The 19,927-nt window shown below is 43.1% G+C and overlaps 1 protein-coding gene across 1 annotated transcript in view; it reads right to left on the minus strand.

Annotated features, from left to right (window-relative positions):
• TNRC6B (trinucleotide repeat containing adaptor 6B) overlaps positions 1 to 19,927 on the minus strand; it is a gene marked incomplete at its 3' end in the record, with an annotated part of 210,335 nt that overhangs the window by 105,077 nt on the left and 85,331 nt on the right. The gene's annotated exons all lie outside the window — the stretch shown is intronic.

Below are 19,927 nucleotides of genomic sequence, written 5' to 3' on the forward strand. Positions count from 1 at the left end.
TTTAGATCTCTAAAACACCCTTTTACAAGACAGCCTGCCACCGGGTCTGGCCGCGCACCGGCGACGAGTCCCAGGGCGGCCGAGCGCGCGCAGGAAGCAGAGGGGCGACCCCACAGCGCCGGAGCCTCCCGAGCAGGGATCTACAAACCCCAAACCTCCTGGTGTTCGCTCGCCCCCAGCCTGATGTTTAACATGTAATTAGGTCTTATTTTAGGTTTTACATCTCTCTAGGAAGAATGACCCACCTTAAAAAATAATAATAATAAAGGTTTGCCCGTGGCTGTGCTGCCCTCCGAGACCCTTTGTGGGCCTTAGCCCCCGAAAGAATGCAAACCCATTTATATTTATGCAAATTTTTGCAGCAGATTTACGGGGGTAGGGAGAGGTCTGTGTTTTTTTTAAAAAAAAAAACCTCTTTCTAAATATCAAATTTCCAATTACTCGCAGCTTGATGTATTTGCAAGCTAGAAACGAGGATGAAAATCTGCATATAAATTAAAAATGCAATTAAACCACTTCAAAATCTCAATATTTTACCAAGGCTTTTTCCATTTCTAAAATGCCGAGCCAAGACATCATGGGTCTGCTTTACACAGCCCCACGAAATGTCTGAAGCCAGTCTCCATGCTAGACAAATGTCGATTTGCAACACCACTAGTGAAAACGGTTAGACAAGATCCATATAAATCAATTGGTTTTAAAAAATTAAAAATATTTACCAACCTCATAAAGTGCAGCAGTGCTTAAATCCAGCAAAGTGAGGCATACAAGGTAGAAATGGAAATGAAAAAAGGTCCAAAAAATGATTTCTTTTTGTCTATCTGTTTTTTTGTATTTTAAATATTCAGAAACCAGCAGAGACTCTGTCGGCCATTTTGGCTTGAACTAACTCTCTCGCTCTCTCTCCCTCTCGCTCTCTCTCTCCCCCTCTGTCTCTAAAGGAAGCTGCTTTTTGTGACCTTCAAATAGAGGCGGATCATGTGACCCCGGGTAGGTTTGTCAATCAGGAAAGAGGAGGGAGCTAGGATGAGCTGCCTTAAAGGGAAAGCGGCCCTTTTCCACTCACTTTCGGTTGTGAAATGCTGTTATCTCATACTCTCCGCCTACACACCCTGAATGTGAAAGTGGCAACAGCATAAGGGTAACAGATGAACAAAATATAAAAACCTTTATTGGTTTATAGAAATATGCTCAGTTGCTAACGATTTTTGCAGATCCTGGAGCCTGGCTGGCATGCTACAGCTCTCCTCTGGATGTTTGGGCGCAGGCTGGCAAACTGCTCTTTAAGGGGGGGTTAAACAATGCTTTAGCCAAACAAGAGGCTTCAGTTCTCAGAGATAAGGTGAAATATGGGGCACAGCCATGCTCTAACAAACCCCTAAAATGCACAGAGAAAAATTGAAAGGAAACACAGCCTCTGAATTCATTAATGAATGGCAATTCAGAGAGGCTGAGTGGTTGATCCCCAGCCAAACAGCTGGACAGTGCAGGGCAGGTTTCTCAACTGAACTCCACACTATTGTTTTAGGCATTTGTGTGTTTGCACCTCTTCTCCCAAATACAAACTGTGCTGTAGCACAGCAAACTGAGTTCCTTAGGAGAAGGCCGATCTGAGTCAGCTTAATCCCCTCTGCCATGGAGGAAAAGACTGCTGCCCACTTGGAGTGGCACTAAATTAAAAACCCACCTGGCGTTCCCCCATTCCTATGTCCAGTCTTCTCACTCTATGCCTCTCGACTGCCACCCATAGAAGAAGTCCACACTGGGTCTATGTCTCTAGCTCTGTGGCTAGCAGATTGTGTGGCCTTAGTTAAGCTAGCCCCTGGGCCTCCCCTTTTGACCCCGGCTTTCTCATTTGTAGAAAATATACACTGGACATCACTAGATAGACTCTTTGGTTCAGGGCCTCCGGGTGGCGCAGCAGGTTGAGCGCAGCTCTGTGAAGCTGTCCACAGCCGCTGCAGCATGGGTTTGATTCCCGGCCAGCCAGGGAGCCGCTGCTCAGCAGGGCATTTCGGTCGTCTAGCTGTTCTGCCCCCCCACACACACACACACACCCTCTCGCGCCTCTGGCCTGTACCCCAGCTCTTGTATAAAAATACATTAATTTTTTAAAAAAAAGAATCTTTGGTTCATTTTAGTTTGAAAAGTCTGCACTTGGCCTCTTTTTTTTAGCAGTTCTGTTCATCTTATCCTTGCTGTCTCAGAAATGTCATTATCCCGGGAGCTTCCTGTTGCCCTCCCTGGTCTAGACCAGGCCTTCCTGTGAAAACTCCCATAACATCCTTTACTACTTCTTCATAGCACTGGTCATAACTGCAATTTATTATCTGGAGAGACTTGCTGACCATGGGCTGGCTCCAGTATGCAAAAGGACAAAAAATTCATCTTCCTTTACTGCTGAGTTGAGGCCTCACACCAAATCCTGCCTTAGCAAGTGAATACATGGACAAATTATTGGGACCTCCATTCAGAGGCCTTGGGCTGAACGGGAGGAAATCTGCCACCCAAAATAAGAAATGAAGGTCACGTGTTTCCGCACACTTGCCTCCCACTATTCGTTTCTGAGGACAGCTCGAGGAAATGAAGTAATCTGGGAGAGAGTGGGCAAAAGTGCCCTGTGCCCATCAGACTGTGTATGTCTCTAGAAACCAGAAAAGATGGGGTGCCTGTGTGATTCTCCCAGACGCACTGAGCTGACTGGTGTAAGTAGCCAGCACTCCTTGAAAAGAAACCTACAGATGCTGTAAATGACACGTTTGTTGTCCTGGCTTCTGGGTCATCGGGTCTTTGCACTGTCTCCCTCTTTTGCTTCTCCCACTGGGATAGGAGAACAGGAAAGAAGCTGTTTTGGAGCAGGCAGAGGCCAATGCCTGGACAGTCCAGCAGCTGGGAGATTTACAGCCCAGCTCCTTCCACTGTCTCAGCACACACAGCCCTGAGGGGAGCAAGAGCCAGGGTTGGCCTGACAATTGAGATGTGGGCAAAAGCAGGAAACTCCTAGGATGGAAATTCTGAACATTTAGCCTATTTTTGTCCTTCCAATCCCTTCCAGATGAGCTACGGAAAGAGTACGTGGAACACACTCGCACGGTCAGAGATGCACGGACGCTGTACAGCCGCCTTGTTTTAATCTGGGCTGGACTTGTTCTCTGGATTAATTGGATTTTACAAAACCTCCATCCCCAGAGCACACTTTGTGTATACATCACCTTGTAAGTGGTAAACAACAAGTTACACAGAAAGTTGGGAAACAATCACATTTTATAAGCTTTGTTTTTTTTTTTAAAGATTTCTTTATTTATTTATACAAGCACTGGGTACAGTCAGAAGTGCAGGGGGGTGGGGGTGAGAGAATTCACCAGAGCCAGAGTGGGGAACAGAACAGGTGACTGATGAAATACACTGCTGAGGGGAGCAGCGGGCGGCAGGAGAGGTCTGCGCACCATGTGGGACCCTCGCTGCTGGCTGGGGATTGAACCAGTGCTGCAGAGGCTGCGGGCACCTTCGCAGCCCAGCGCTCAACCGCTGCGCCACCAGGGGAGGCCCAACAATCACATTTTAAAACAAAGTTCTATTTTCAAATAATATAATTGATATTTTTTCTTCAACCTCCAGACACTCACAACTCCACTTTTTTGTGAGTTACCACTGAACTTAAAACAATGTTAGTCTGGTTGTTAATCTAAAAGATACAAGTTCAATAAATATGCTATTTCCCATTTCCAGACATTTTGGGCTCTGATACACTTACTATACTTTCTTCAATTCATAGTTAGTGTTTTTAAATTGTATTATTACAAGGTGAGGATACAAAATAACAAAAAATTGGTTTACATTCTAAACGAAGACACCAGAACTTACACATTCAAAATGAGTGTTGCCTTTCAGAGACCTCCAGAGACAACACACCACTGCTAAAAATTTTTAAATAGGGGCCTCCCTGGTGGTGCAAGGGCTTAAGATGCAACCTATGAAGAAGCTATCCGCAGCCACTGCAGCATGAGTTCCATCCCCAGCCAGGGAGCTACCCACATACCACAGCAGACCTCGTCCGTTGCTCCCCTCAGCAGTGTATTTCGGTCGTCCGCCTGTTCTGTTCCCTCCTCTGTCTCTGGTGAATCCTCTCACTTCACACATCTCTGGCCTGTACCCCAGTTCTTGTATGCATGAAAAAATAAATTTTATTAAATAAAAAAAAAATTAAGCTTTATTTATTTTTATACAAGAGCTGGTGTACAGGCCAGAGGTGCAGGAGGGTGAAAGGATCCACCAGAGACAGAGCAGGGAGCAAAACAAACATGACCGAAATACACTGCTGAGGGGAGCAGCAGGCACGACAGGAGAGGGCTCCGCGCCATGTGGGAATCTCCCTGGCAGGCTGGGAATAGAACCTGCGCTGCAGAGGCTGTGGACAGCTTCACAGCACTGCACTCAACTCGCTGCATCACTGGGGAGGCCCAGCGGGTTGAGCGCAGCGCTGGGATGCTGTCTGTAGCCTCTGTGGTGCAGGTTCGATTCCCTGCCGGCCCGGGAGGGTCCCACATGTCGCAGCACACCTCTCCTGTCTCGCCCACTGCTCTCCTCAGCAGTGTGTTTCATCAGTCTGCCTGTTCTGTTCCCCGCTCTATCTCAGATGAATCCTCTCACCCTCCCGCGACTCTGGACTGTACCCCAGCTCTTGTTGAAATAAAAATAAATCTTTATTTAAAAAAAATTTTTTTAAATGGGAAACACAACTGGAAAATAGTAAGCTGAACATTTCACTCAAAATATCTAGAAAACGGGCCTCCCCTGGTGGTGCAGTGGTTGAGCGCTGGGCTGCGAGGCTGCCCACAGCCTCTGTGGCACCAGTTCGTTCCCGGGCCGCAGGTGAGGGTCCCACAAAAAATAAATAAATAAATAAAACCATGTTATTTAAAAAAAAAATCTAGAAAACAAGTAACAAGCCCTCCAAATTAATAAAAAAAGAACACAAAGCAATAGTACAAAGAGAATGACAGTATCCATAACCAAAAACTGGTTTATATTGCAAAAATAAATAAATAAAAGTAGATAAACCATGAGTGCCCCCCTGGTGGCTTATTAAGTGTCAGCACTATCACTGCCATGGCCCACCGCAGTAGCCTGAGTTCAACAACTCCCCCCACAGGCCGGGGAGCTGACCCACAAGGCACAGCAGACCTCTCCTGTCTCCCCGCTGCTCCCCTCAGTGTGTTTCAATAGATCTGCCTTTTCTGCTCCCCACTCTGTGTCTGGTGAGTACTCTCACTTCCCTCCCCACACCTCTGGCCTACACCCCAGCTCTTGTATGCATAAATAAATGAAAACAAATCTTTAAAAAAATGATTCATTATGGCTATGTGGATTTTATACCAACAATGCAAGGATGGTTAAAGTACAAAATCTATTAATACAATTCTTCATTTGTTCTACTAATATGTACTAAGTGCTTTCTATGTCTCCAACTGAACTAAGTGCTAGGGTCAGAGCAGTAAACCAGGAAAGGTTCTTGTCCACATGGAGCCAACACCGAGAGAGGGAAGTCACTGAGAAGGAATTGAAGAGCTAGATGCGCTATGGTATAACTGAGGGAAGCCCACTGTAGATAAGCTGGTTAGGGAGGCCTTTTCTTAGGAAGGGTACTGAAGCTGATTCAAGAGCCAACTGCTGGAGGGGTCAAAGAACAAGATGATGAACAAGAAGCTGGTAGAAGATTTGAGACAGACCTGAGGGAGTCAGAGAAGCCACAGTGAGGATTTATTATAAGATCAGCATAAAGTCACAGAAGAATTTACAGCAGAAGAGTGAACAACAATTCTTTATCCATCAATCACTCTCTACTTAGTACCTGAGTCTACAAGTTTTTCAGGGGCCTAGGAAAATACCTAGGACTTGAAAAAATATATTTACAAGTCCAAAGTGCTGAAGGAAAATAATGACTATAAAAACAAATGATTCAATGTCCTCAAATATAACAGCCCAGAAATTTTATTCACTGTTAAAGTTAGCATTTATAAAGTTTTTATTACATTTGAAAACAATTCTCACTTTACAAAAATCCTTAAATATGATGAACTGTTAATAAATTTTAAGAAATTATAAGTTGAAATAGCTACTAGTAGCCAAAGATTTTCAGAAGCCAAATAATTAACATGTGATAGCAAAAATAAATTAGTATTTAAGTTGGGGTGTGGCACCTTTCAGTATGTTTCTGATAAAAAAAAGAAAAAGTCTCCAAAAGTAAACAGCCCAAAGACCCATGGCCTTACAACCATTTTAGGAGACATATGATCAGATTTATGCTTTCAAAAGCTCACACAGGTTTCTATATGGAGAAGATACTTAAGAGGAGAAGCAGAGAGCCAAGCAGGAAGGTGAGAGAGACTTGGACGAGGTGCAGGTGGTAGAGAAAAGTACACAATGTATTTTAAAAGTAGAAGTGATTTAGATAACTAACTGGTTATTAGCTATCTGGATGCAGTTAGGATGCAGTTTGTGACTATGAAATATAGTAGGGCGAATCAAGTCTTTCAAAAATAAGACCACAAACTCTAGACTCATCATTCATTCATTAATCAATTTCTTGAGCACCTACTATAAATTAGATACCATGCTAGAACAGGTTCAGGGGGCTACAAGGATGATTATTAATACCTCAAACAATAGAAGCATGTACCTCCATAATTAAAATATAACGTGTTAAGTGCCATAATGAAAGTATAAGTAGATACACAACATAGTTATGCTACAGAAATACAAAGGACTAATTGCTAGGAGATCCAGAAAGGATTTCACAGGGAAGATGAGATTTTGAAGTGACTCAAAGAATGAGTAGGAATTTGTATGTTGACATCATAAGATAAGCAAAGGCTTTTCTAACTTTTACCAACTTCAGTGCTATCAATGGCAACGAGGAAGACTGACAAAGGATGCAAATACATGAGCTAAGTGTTTCCAGGAATCTTACCTCTCCTGAAGTCAGAAAGTGGCAATAGTTGCCAAAACTACATGGAAATCTCCAATGCAACTAAAATCCAAGAATGCAATAATATTTGGGTTCTAATAGAAATCAGAATTCTAGCATTTAGAATCTTACTACATTTAAAAATGAGGATACTTGGGCCTCCATGGTGGCTTAGGGGTTAAGTCTCAGAGAGCGCTATCACTGTGATGGCTCACCTGAGTTCAATCCCCAGCCAGGGAGCTACCTACATGGCAGAGCAGACCCACATGGCACAGCAGACCTCTCCTGACTCACCATCTGCTCCCCTCAGCAGTGTATTTCAGTAAGTCCGCCTGTTCTGTCCCCCACTCTCTCTCTGGTGAATTCTCTCACCCCATGCACCTCTTGCCTGTACCCCAGCTCTTGTATGCATAAAAAAAAAAATCTTAAAAAAAAGAATACTCTCCCTCTCTACTCGGGCCCAAACTTCAGTTCACAGATTCCCAGCTAGGAGAAATCAGGCAGAGTGCTCAGGGCCAAGCTGGATCCAGATCCTCCAGTGAATGTAAATTTGGGGTTAAAAAAAAACCACTGGCTTCTCTTCTTGACACCACTGGCCATTAGTGTAGCTGACACGTGCATTTTTTGTACCTATACTTACTTCAAAACATTTTATAAACACAGATAACAATAATATCTCTAAGAAAGACTTGAAATATCAATTTCCAGGCACCAAATACATATTGCCTTTCAAGTAACTTTTTTTAAAGATTTATTTTTATACAAGAACTGGGGTACAGGTCAGAGGCATGGGAGGGTGAGACAGAGCAGGGAGCAGAAGAGGCAGATGGACTGAAAGCACTGCTGAGGGGAGCAGCAGGCGAGACAAGAGAGGTCTGCAGTGCCATGTGGGAATCTCCCTGGCCAGCCGGGAATTGAACCCGCGCTGCAGAGGCTGTGGAGGGCTTCACAGCGCTATGCTCAACCCGTTGTGCCACCAGGGAGGCCCTCAAGTAATACATTTTCATAAAGGAATATTACTTCTCTATAAGAGAGAAGCAAATAAATAAGAGTTTAATTAAGTTAACTGCCATCTTCCCAAGGCTGCATTATCTACCTGCTCATTGCTGTTTAAAATCACCACCTCAGCCTGGAGGTAAGAGCATTTTCAATTAGGAAACACTTAGTGATTCCTAAAGTTACTGTTACTGCAATTAACCTATGGCGCAGGTATCCAAGGAAAATCTCATAAAACAGAATTCAAAATTTACTTGTTATGGTTTTGAGACACTTGGGGGGGGAAAAAAGACATTTTTAGATAATTTCTTTAAGTAACTTCAATACAAATTAGAAAATTTCTTTTTTTTTTTTTTTAATAGAAGCATGTTTTATTTATTTATTTATTTGTTTGTTTGGTTGGTTTATGCATGCACTGGGTACAGTCAGAAGCGCGGGAGGGTGAGAGAATTCACCAGAGCCAGAGCGGGGAGCAGAGCAGGCAGAAGGACCGAAGTACACTGCTGAGGGGAGCAGCGGGCGGCAGGAGAGGTCTGCGCGCCATGTGGGACCCTCCTCTGGTGGCCGGGGAGCAGCCGGGGATCGAACTGGCGCCGCAGAGGCCGCGGGCAGCTTCGCAACCCAGCGCTCAACCACTGCGCCACCGGGGAGGCCCCAAATTAGAAAATTTCTTAGCTACTGAAAGTTTTCTAAAAGCTGAGTACAAATGTTTATGGCCATACTAAAGTTTTCAGCAACAAAAATTCCATGAGCATAAAAACTATCAACTACCAAACCTCTTTGTGGTATTTGCAAATGCCAATGAACTTGAAAATAAAACTCATTTCCTTTCTCCCCAAAACAATCTGAGATTCTATAGAAAAGTCAACTATTCTTCTGCTATGCAGCTTACTGCTGTGTAATAATGATTGCGTTTACAGATAATTTAACTTGGTAGTACTTAATACATTTAGTTAAGCATGTACATATATATCTTAAAAGTTTCACAGAAAAAAAAAGGTGAAAACCTGATGGTAGACTACACAAAATAAAATGCTTTAAAAAATTACTTTCCTAACTTTTGTGTTCTGAAAATAATTATCTATGAAATAAGTGATTTGGAAATTTTTTTAATTTCTACTTTAATCTCCTAATACATTTTTCAGTTGTGCAACTGCATCTTTTATCTGAGTTATGATTTTAGTAGGTGTAATTTAATTTCCAAACATGATTACTAGTTTTAAATGGCAGGTATAGGTAAATGTTGAAAGATCACCTCACCTCTCATTTTTATTATTAACCAATACACATCCTTGGACACTTAAAAATTCAAATATTCCTTTCCCAGTCTTTCAAGGAATATTTGAATTTTTAAAAAAAATTTATTTATTTATACATATGAACTGGGCTGTAAGCCAGAGGTGGGGGGGGGTCGGTGGTGAGAGGGTGAGAGGATTCACCAGAGAGTGGGAACAGAACAAGCAGATCAACTGAAATACACTGCTTGAGGGGAGCACAGGTAAGGCAGGTGAGGTCTGCTGCACCACATGGATCAGCTCCCTGCCTGCCCTGGGGATCGAATTCCTGCTGCAGTGGCTGCGGATAGCTTGATAGCACTGTCTTTAACTCCTGCGCCACGAGGGAAGCCCCAATATTTGAATGTTTTCTGAATACTGATGGTCAAACCTTGATTTAGCAGGAAAATAAAATATTTTTTCTATTAATTGCCATACAAATTAGCGCAAGATACTGCAATTGGTTAAACTGGGCTTTGTATTTGCTCAATAATTCCTTAGGAGAGACCAAACAAGTTTGGCTCCAGGTGGGCTAGTTGCAATTGTTATTCTTATTAGTAGGAAATGTCTTTTTTCTCCTCCCCACTAATCCCTATGTCCCCTTGTCCCTCCACATCTGGGCCCTCAGGATGTGTGTTGATGTTGATGTCCAACAGTACTGCAGTGTTTTTATATTCTTAAACTGTCACATGAATGTCCAGTGTTTGTGTTCATCACTTTGACTTGCTTTGCTGCATGGAATTTTTTTCAAATTACCCTCCTTCATTTTGTTGAAAATGACTGAATTTCATCCCTTCTGTGGCTTTGTAATATTCCATGAAATGTATGTGTGTTTTTGATCCATTCATCTGCTAAAGGAGATTTAAGCTGCTCCCATGTCCTAGTTATTGTAAATAATGCTGCTGTGGATATCGTACAACATATGGGGTTTTTTTGGTTGTTGATGGCTTCATATTTTGTGGCTGTATGCCCAAGAGTGGGACTGCCAGGTTGCACAGTATTTCTATTTTTAGTTTTTTAAGGTAAATCCAGATGGCTTTCCGTGATGGTTTCACTAGTTCACATTCTCACTAACAGTAATAGGATTATATTATTTGGTCTAGCTCCTCATTTAAAGCTGTTGTTTCCTTATTTATACTTAGGCTTGTTGATCTGTCCATTGGTATAAGTGAGGTATGAAGGTCCCCTAGTATCTTGCTGCTTGCTATTAATACCTCTCTTCAGCTCTGTTACTGTCTGATACTCTCAGTGCACCATCATTTGGTGCATATACATCTATGAGTGTTATTTCTTCTTGTATCAGCTCTTTAATCACAAGAGAGTATTTGTCTTATTTTCCTTTTACCTTTTTTTTTTAAAAAAAAGATTTATTTAGTTACGCATACAAGAATTGGGGTACAGGCCAGAGGTATGGGGGGTGTGTGAGAGGATTTACCAGAGACAGAGTGGGGAACAGAACAGGCAGATTGACTGAAATACATTGCAGAGGGGAGCAGCGGGGAGACAGGAAAGGTTTGCTGGACCATGTGGGCAGCTCCCCAGCCAGGGATCGAACTTGAGCTGCAGTGGCTGCAGTATTCAGTATTCAACTTTCATAGGTTGCGCCACCAGGGAGGCCTTCCTTTTACCTTTCTTAATTGACAGTCTGTTTTATCAGATGTAAGTATAGCTGTTCCTGATTTTTGGGGGGTTGCCATTCGCTTGTATAACTGTCTTCCAACTCTTAGTTCTAAGTCTATGCTGGTCTTTGTTGGGAAGGTGGGTGTCTTGTAAATAGCAGGAGGTTGGGCTTTGTGTGGAAATCCACTTGGTCACTCTGCATCTCCTGACTGGTGAATTAAAGTAGTTTATGTTTAAGTTAATTATTGAAATACAAGTGTTAACTGCCATGTTGTTCCATTGTTTTTTCTTTGGCTTGTCTTTTTTATTTTTTGAGAGCATCCTATTATGTTTTGCTTAGGTTCCATTTCAACTGTCTTGTGTGCTACTTCTATTATTTTTGGTTTGAGGGGTCTATTGAGGTGAATATATGATGGACGATTTGTGTGGCCTGTTGGACGGTCTGGCCTCTGGTGGGTTCTGATGGGCCATGTTGTTACTTTCTTCCTCATCCATCTTAAGTGATTTAGGTGTTTTTTGCCTCAAAATTCATTGTTCTGTTGCTTTATAATAACTCCTTCAGGGATTTCTTATATTCGTGGCTTGGTGTTGATAAATTCTTTCAGTGTTTTCTCTTCACGAAGATCCTTACTCTTCATTCTATCTTGATTGTTAATCCTCTTTAAGTACTTTAAATATCTCTTTCCAGTCCCTTTGTGCTAGTAATGCTTCTCTTGAAAAAATCTGCTGAATGTCTAGTCAGGGCTTCCTGTCCTCACTGTTGGTTCTTGACAGCTTTATTGTCACATGTCTTGGTGTCTGTCTATCTGTCTGGTATTATTTTGTTTGGAACTCTTTGGGCCTCTTGGATCACAACTTCTGGTTCATTTCCCAGAGCGATGATTTCTGTGATTATTTCTGTAAGTAGGGTTTCTATGCCTTTCTCTTTTTCTTCTCCTTCTGGGATCCCCATGATATTATTTCTCTTTAAATTTGATAACAGCTCTTAAACTGTTTTCATTTTTTTAACTGATTAAATTTTTTATTTAATTTTTTTTTGTAGAAGAACTGGAGAGCAATGCAGAGGTGGGGGTGGGATTGGGGATGGGATGTGTGTGAGATGATTTACCAGAGACCAAGTGGGGAGCAGAACAGGCAGATCTACTGAAATACACTGCTGAGGGGAGCAGTGGGTGAGACAGGAGTGGTCTGCCACACCATGTGGGTAGCTCCCTAGCCAGGGATGGAACTCAGGCCACAGTGGTGACATTGTAACAGGGTGGTCCCCAGGAAAGGGGGAGGTTCCCTGCCCCACCCAAGGGAGGGTGGAGCTGAGCAGGAAGAAGAGAAGCTGCAGAAGAGACTGAGGAAGGAAGCAGGATGGAGCCAGGAGACCTGGAGGAGGCGCGTGGAGCCTAGAGACACGTGAAGAAACTGCGCTTGTCTTTTGGTCGTGGACTGGGTGACACAGATGTGGGTGAGACCCGTGGAGAGGTGACCATGGCAGCTTTTATCTTGATGTTGATTTTGCTCTTTTCCTTCCGGGCTTGTCCAGTTGTTTCTGACTCTTTTCTGTGGGTCCCCACTGGAAGATGCTTTAAACTTGTGGCAGGCTTTGGGGCCTTGCTCTGGGCCAATCCCATATGGATGGACTTTTACCCACGAGGGGACGGGTAACTTTGGGTACTTCATTTAGAAACTAGACTCTTTGCCTTACCTGTATTGTTTCCTAGTTTTATTAAAGATCCTTCCCATTAAAGTCTCCTATGTTTTGTGTTGATGCGGCGGATGGCAGAACCCATTTAGAATAGGCAGGTTTGCGGGTTTTGGGCTGCCCCTCTCTCTGTCCTATAACAACAGCACTGAGACTTAACCCCTAGGCCCCAAGGGAGGCCGTGTTTTCATTTTTAAAATCTTTTTTCTCTACCTTGTTCTAGTCTTGTTTTCTCCAGTTTTGTGTTTTCAAGTTCATTCATTCTCTCCATTGCTTATGTTTGTCTGCTATGAAGACCCTCAATTATATTTTTAAAAACCAGCTGTTTCTTAACTAGTATTTCTGAATGACGCTGCCTCCTATTCCATCATTGTTATTCTGTTTGGTCCCATATCCTCTGTTGTTTATTTAAGGTTCCAGCACCAGGCAGGGCTGTATCCAGTGCCCGCTCTCTCGTGTCTGCAACACCACAGAGTCCTTGCTCGGGGTCTCTGCACTGTGTTCTCTCTGCTCATTTTGATTTCCTAAGGGTTTTCGCAGGCATAGATGCTTCCAACAGTTGTCTTGTACTGGTTGGAGCAGTTGGGGGCGGGGGTGGGGACAGCTGGCACCAGCAGGGGGTAGCAGGTATAAGAGGACCGGGTCAAGCGGCATTAAAGGGCCACCCCCAACGGGCTCAGGAATGTGGAATCCCGCTGTAAAGCACTTCCTGGCGGGGGTGGCAGGTGTAGGTGTCTCTGGCAAAGCCCAGGAGCTCGGGGCCGGTCGGGCTGTAGTTATTTTGTTATGAGCCTCAGACTTAAGCCCGCAGTCTTGGTGCGACACCCTCCCTCCGCAGTTCTCTGCACCCCGTCCGGGGGGGCTGCCCGGCCTCTCCCACATCCCGGGCAGTGCGGTCTCAGAAGCCCCAAAGTCGGCAGGAGCCCGAGTCCGGAGCTGTCGCTACGCCTCCCTCTCTCGGGTTGAACCAGCAAAGTTCCGCCGGAGCCTTCCCTCGCGTTTGCAGTCGGCTGAGCCTCCCACTGTGCAGCTAGCGATCAGCGCTTCCCTCAGGGGGGTTTGGCTGTTTTGCTTTGGGTTTTGGGTGTGCCTGGAGGAGGTGAGCCGGCGTCTTCACTCTGCCGCCATCTTGCGGGGCTCCCCTATTTTCATCTTTTTCTATCTGTAGGAAATGCCATTTTTCTGCCCCAAGTTTAAAAATAAGCACCCAAAAAATTGGTTCCCAAAAAGCTTAGTATTAACTGGGTGGTCAGACATGAAACAAGGATGATCCTAATCAACATAATTCTTATTGTAGAGACTTGGGGAAAAGAAAAATCTAAAGTTGCACCACAGGATGAAGGGAATCAGAGGAAGACAGTGGCGGAGGTTAATGGAGTTTGAGTAGGAGCAAAAATAAAGATAAGCACACGCTGTGAGAACTGATGTAAGGCCTGTATCACTAATAATTCAGAAACACTGAAAGGGCATAACATAATTAGACATTTAAGTAGGGAAGAATGTAATTAGTGAAAAGAGAATTTAATCAAGACATCGAAGGCAAGACAGTCAAACAGAGGCACCTCAAACATAAAGCCACATCACACCCCTCAGGTAGGAAGATGGGTGTTGACTCCATCCACTGCATTCTCCTCTCCAATCAACAAAAAAACCTTCTTCAACGTTTTGATTTCCGTGTAGGTTTCCATACAACCTCTAAATATTGTTTCTTAGAAAGGGAAATCAAAAAGATGGCACCCCAAGGCAGTGGAAATATAGGAAGTGACACATTATGAACAATATGTGTTACGTAATACAACACATAAAAATGATTATTTCAATATAAGATTAATCTCAAAGTTACTAATTTTTCTCTTTTTTCTTGTACTAAGTCTCCAAAATCCAGGCTGTTTTATTCATTTAAAGTATATTTCAGGGCCTCCCCGGTGGTGCAGCGGTTGAGCGCTGGGTTGCGAAGCTGCCCACAGCCTCTGCGGCGCTGGTTCGATCCCCGGCTGCTCCCCGGCCACCAGAGGAGGGTCCCACATGGCGCGCAGACCTCTCCTGCCGCCCGCTGCTCCCCTCAGCAGTGTACTTCGGTCCTTCTGCCTGCTCTGCTCCCCGCTCTGGCTCTGGTGAATTCTCTCACCCTCCCGCGCTTCTGACTATACCCAGTGCATGTATAAACGAAACAAACAAACAAATAAATAAATAAATAAAACATGCCTCTAAAAAAAAAAATAATAAAAAATAAAGTATATTTCAGGGGGCTTCCCTGGTGGCGCAAGGGATTGAGTCTCAGCACTAAGAAGCTATCAGCAGCCACTGCAGGACGAGTTCCATCCCGGCCAGGGAGCTACCCACATGGTGCAACAGACCTCTCCTGTCTCACCCTCTGCTCCCCTCAGCAGTGTATTTCATTAGATCTGTCTGTTCTGCTCCCCACTCTGTCTCTGGTGAATCCTCTCATCCTCTCCCTCCCCCCACCTCTGGCCTAGACCCCAGTTCTTGTATGCATACATAAAATAAATATTTTTAAAAAGTAAATAAATAAAATTGAAACTAAACACAGATTCTTTCTGCACCTGCCCCCCGACCACCTTTCTCTTTAGTGTCTATGACTGCCTCTCACTGGGTGTTTCAGGAGGGTAATCACAAGGTTATTTTCCGTTTGTGACTGACTTGTTTTCTTCAGCATAACGCCCTTTAGGTTCATTCATGTTGTAGCATGTGGGGTATTACCTTATTTTATTTTTTATTTTATTTATTTATTTTTTGTGTGTGGGATCTTCGCCGGTGGCCGGGGAACAAACCAGCGCTGCAGAGGCTGCAGGCAGCCTCGCAGCCAAGCGCTCAACTGCTGAGCCACCAGGGGAGGCCCTATTTCCTTATTTTAAAGGCTTCAGAATATTCCGTTGTATGTATATGCCTCATTTTCTATACCCTTTCATTGGTCTATAGGTACTTGGGTTGCTTCCATCTCTTGACTATTGTATGTTGCAATAAATGTGGGTGTGCAAATATCCCTTTGAGATTCTGCTTTAAGATTTATTTTTAATGATGACCATTCATACAACAAACCAAAAGAATTAAGAAAATCCAGTCAACAAAAATTTACTAGAAAAACAATCATTTTAGTAGGCTAAGCACAGTTATATTTTGAGAATGCCTAGTCAATTTCAGCATGGAGATATTAGTTTAGAAAATACTCATAAAAATTAAGAAAAGGTCAAATTCATCTATGAATACACCAAAATCACATCTAGCTTCAAAATACAACAAATGATCAGTCTACAAATATCTAGACCATCATTTCTACCGTAATAAATACTGCCAAATCAGGGGCCTCCCTGGTGGCACAGGGATTAAAGACAGCACTATCAAGCTATTGGCAGCCACTGCAGCATGAGCTGGATCCCAGGCAGGCCAGGGAGCTGACCCACATGGCACAGCAGACCTCTCCTGTCTCTCCTGCTGCTCCCCTCAGCAGTGTATTTTGGTAGATCTACCTGTTCTGCTTCCCATTCTCTCTGGTGAATCCTCTCACCTCCCATACCTCTGGCCTGTACCCCAGTTCTTGTGTGCCTAAGTAAATAAATCTTTTAAAAAATACAGCCAAATCAAAAGCCTGCCTGGGTAGAAACACTTTATCTGAAATGAGCTTTCAATAAGCACAAACACTATTCATGATCAAGACTCTGTTCAAAAAAAAAAAAAAAAAGGGCCTCCCCGGTGGCACAGCGGTTGAGCGCCGGGTTATGAAGCTGCCCACAGCCTCGGCTGCGCCGGTTCGATCCCCAGCTGCTCCCCGGCCACCGGAGGAGGGTCCCACATGGCACGCAGACCACTCCTGCCGCCCGCTGCTCCCCTCAGCAGTGTATTTCGTCAGTCTGCCTGCTCTGCTCCCCGCTCTGGCTCTGGTGAATTCTCTCACCCTCCCGCGTTTCTGACTGTACCCAGTGCTTGTATAAATAAATAAAAATAAATCTTTAAAAAAAAAAAGACTGCTCATACTGCTTTTTGAACAGCTGTAAGTTTCATATTTGCCCCATGTTAAACACATCATGTGATTAATGTTGTATTAGTTTAATGTAGTAATTATAAGGCAATAAACTTAGTTTGTCTGATTTGCTACAGTAGCTTGTAAAGTAACTATCCTCAGAAAAGCGATACTAGATATACTAAGTAAATAAACCTCATTAAAAAGCAGTAATATTGAAACAATATATAAACAAAATATTTAAAGCTATATACTCTGCTAAATCTTGTTCACATACACCCAGAATTCAGCACGATTGATCTAAATAGTAAGTTTAGCACCAATATTCCTCCATATCAAAAGTCAATTATTTTTCAAGAAAGTTTTACATGCAGAGCTGTCTATTACTGTAATTCAGTTCTATTGAAATAAACATCACAGAAATATTTTTTCCAAGACTACTAGACCCTGTGGTAAAAATGTTAAATATGGAAAATGGCACAGGTCACCTAACTAAAAAAAAAAATTAGTCCTAATTCTCATAAGAACTTACTCTGCGACCTTGAGTAAATTAAGTTGTCCTGTGCTCCATCTGGCTTCAAAGGGGGAAAAGGCTGGTCATACAAGCTAATAACAATGAAATGACCCATTGTGGAAACCAATTCGGAAAAAAATGTTTCGATTCAGCCTCACACCATATACAAAAATGAATACCAGTTCAATTAAAAGACTAATTGTAAAAAATAAAGCAAAAAAACAAAAAACAAAACCAACTAAGGATATTTTATCATGTTTAGGTAGGGAAGACTTCTCTAATCGAGGATAAAACACAGAAGCCATAAAGGGTAATCAATTTTACTATGTAAAATTTTCAAAGGTTTATTAGCATGACACATATCCCAATGTTAAAAGACAAATACTGGGAGAAAATATTTAAAATGTCTCAACAGACAGTGGTTAATATCTGTACTTTATAAAGGGCTCCCACACAGCTATTTAAAAAATCCTATAGAAAATGGGAATAATATGTAAATAGGTTAATACACGAAAAAAGAATCAATCTGCAATAAACTAATTAAAGATATTCCATCTCATTAGTAAGTAGAAAAATAAAATTAAAACAGTAAAATATTAAAGTGGCAAAAATTTCAAGACACATGAACACTGGCATAGCTTTTCGGGAAGTCAATTTGACAGCAGACACCTTCATATAAAAAAACAAGCCCAGGAACCAAAGAGTTTCATCTGTGGAAATCTAGTCTACAGAAATGCGCGTGTGTTTAGAGATACAAGGATAAGGATGCTCAATACAATACTATTTGTAATAATCAAAGAAGTAAAGGCCACCAAAACATCTATTGGAGAAGGACTGTAGTATATCCATTCAACAGACTGTTTTACAGACTTTTTTTTTTTTTTTATAGAGGCATGTTTATTTGTTTGTTTGTTTGGTTGGTTTTTATACATGCACTGGGTACAGTCAGAAGCGCAGGAGGGTGAGAGAATTCACCAGAGCCAGAGCCGGGAGCAGAGCAGGCAGAAGGACCGAAGTACACTGCTGAGGGGAGCAGTGGGCGTCAGGAGAGGTCTGCGCGCCATGTGGGACCCTCCTCCGGTGGCCGGGGAGCAGCCGGGGATTGAACCGGCGCCGCAGAGGCTGCAGGCAGCTTCGCAACCCAGCGCTCAACCGCTGCACCACCGGGGAGGCCCTGTTTTACAGACATTTAAAAGAGTGAAACAGACTGCAAAGATGTCAACTTTAAAAAGCAAGTCTCAGAAGAATTATATTGGGAAAGATCTATTTAGTTGTTTTAAAATATACAGAAAATGTTCAGAAAGATTAGGAGGGGAATGAAGGTAAAAGAGTCTTGTTTTATTTCTGCTTCCACATTTATTGTATTACTTTTATGATTTAAAAAATCAAAGAATGGGGCCTCTCTGGTGGCACAAGGGGTTAAGACGCAACCTATGAAGCTGTCCACGCCTCTGCAGCATGAGTTTGATCCCCGGCCAGAAGCTGACCCACATGGCAAAGCAGACCTCTCCTGTCTTGCCTGCTGCTCCCATCAGCGGTGTATTTCAGTCAGTCTGCCTGTTCTGTTCCCCACTCTGTCTCTGGTGAATCCTCTCACCCCCCACATCCCTGGCCTATACCCCATTCTTGTATGCATAAATAAATAAATCTTTTTTAAAAATAAAAAAATAAAGAAAATAAAAATAAAAGAAGGGAGATTTACCAAATGAGGGACAGCAATGCGTGGCTCTAGGATCTAGAATGTCTTGCTCGTGCCTACAGCCTACTATCCAACATTCAGTCATCCTTTGCCAAGTGCAGTTTTGAGATACAAAAAGATTTTTGATCTTTTTATTTCTGTTGCCTCCAACAAAAGAACACAGCACCTTTGCTTCCCACTCCACAGAGGAGGTGGCCAGGTCTGCAGCAGGAGTGCCTGGTGGGAAGAGCCATTTCTACTTTTTCATTTCAATGTATGACAGCAGTCCAGGCCAGGAGAAAGCAAGACAGGATTCACCTGTGAGGAGGCAGTAAAAGACCATGGAAGCAAAGCGAGGGAGAATTGTGAGGCTACAACACAGGATGTTTCAAGTCCCTGTGGTCGGCTGGGGTGCTCGGTGCTCCAAGAAGTACATGTTTCATAACCTTAAACCTGGGGACAGTTAGCCCCAGTGAGGTTTCCTAAATACCTAAAGATGCTGATTCAGGACAGGGGTTACTACAGCAGGTAAAAAAAAAGACTGGTTTGTTTGGAAATGGACACCTTCTAGAGACAGACGTTTCAACTGTTTTTAAAATAGGCTTCATGCCATTTTCATTGTTTCCCCCTTATCCACCAGACTTGGCTTGTGACAACTGCAGTTTTGCTAAACACTACTTTTCAGGAACACATAGCTTCCTGTGCAGGCGCAGAACTGGGGTAGAGAGACAGTATAAACACATCACGGTCAGAGAGATCGGGGTTCAAATCCTCCTCTCCATTTCAGGCTGTATCGCCGCGGGCAAGTTACCTACCCTGATCTGAGTAGTGAATTAGCTCAATTTAGACCATCCCGATCCTTAAAACATGTAGTGCCTAAGCAAAGCACGTTAGCCACAGGAAACCCTTATCAAAGGGGACTGCTGGTTTTTTATAAGATCTCTCATCAGAGAGAGGGGCTGGGGGAGAAGGCAAGGGGGCAAGGCTCCCAAGATGTTCCCGTAAGGCCTAGGGCTCCATGCAGGACACTGACATTTCCTAAAGATGAACTGACTGCATCTGCCCATGCAAAATATAAGCACATTTGACAGGATACAGCAGAGTTAGAATTTATATTGTAAGCTATTTTTAAAACAGCCTGGTTAGCAAATTAAACCAGCTGTGAAAATATCCCGGTTTCCATTCACAACAAATAGGAGAAACACT

Source organism: Talpa europaea (assembly GCF_964194135.1).
Source record: "Talpa europaea genome assembly, chromosome: 15".
NCBI classification, from domain to species: Eukaryota; Metazoa; Chordata; class Mammalia; order Eulipotyphla; family Talpidae; genus Talpa; species Talpa europaea.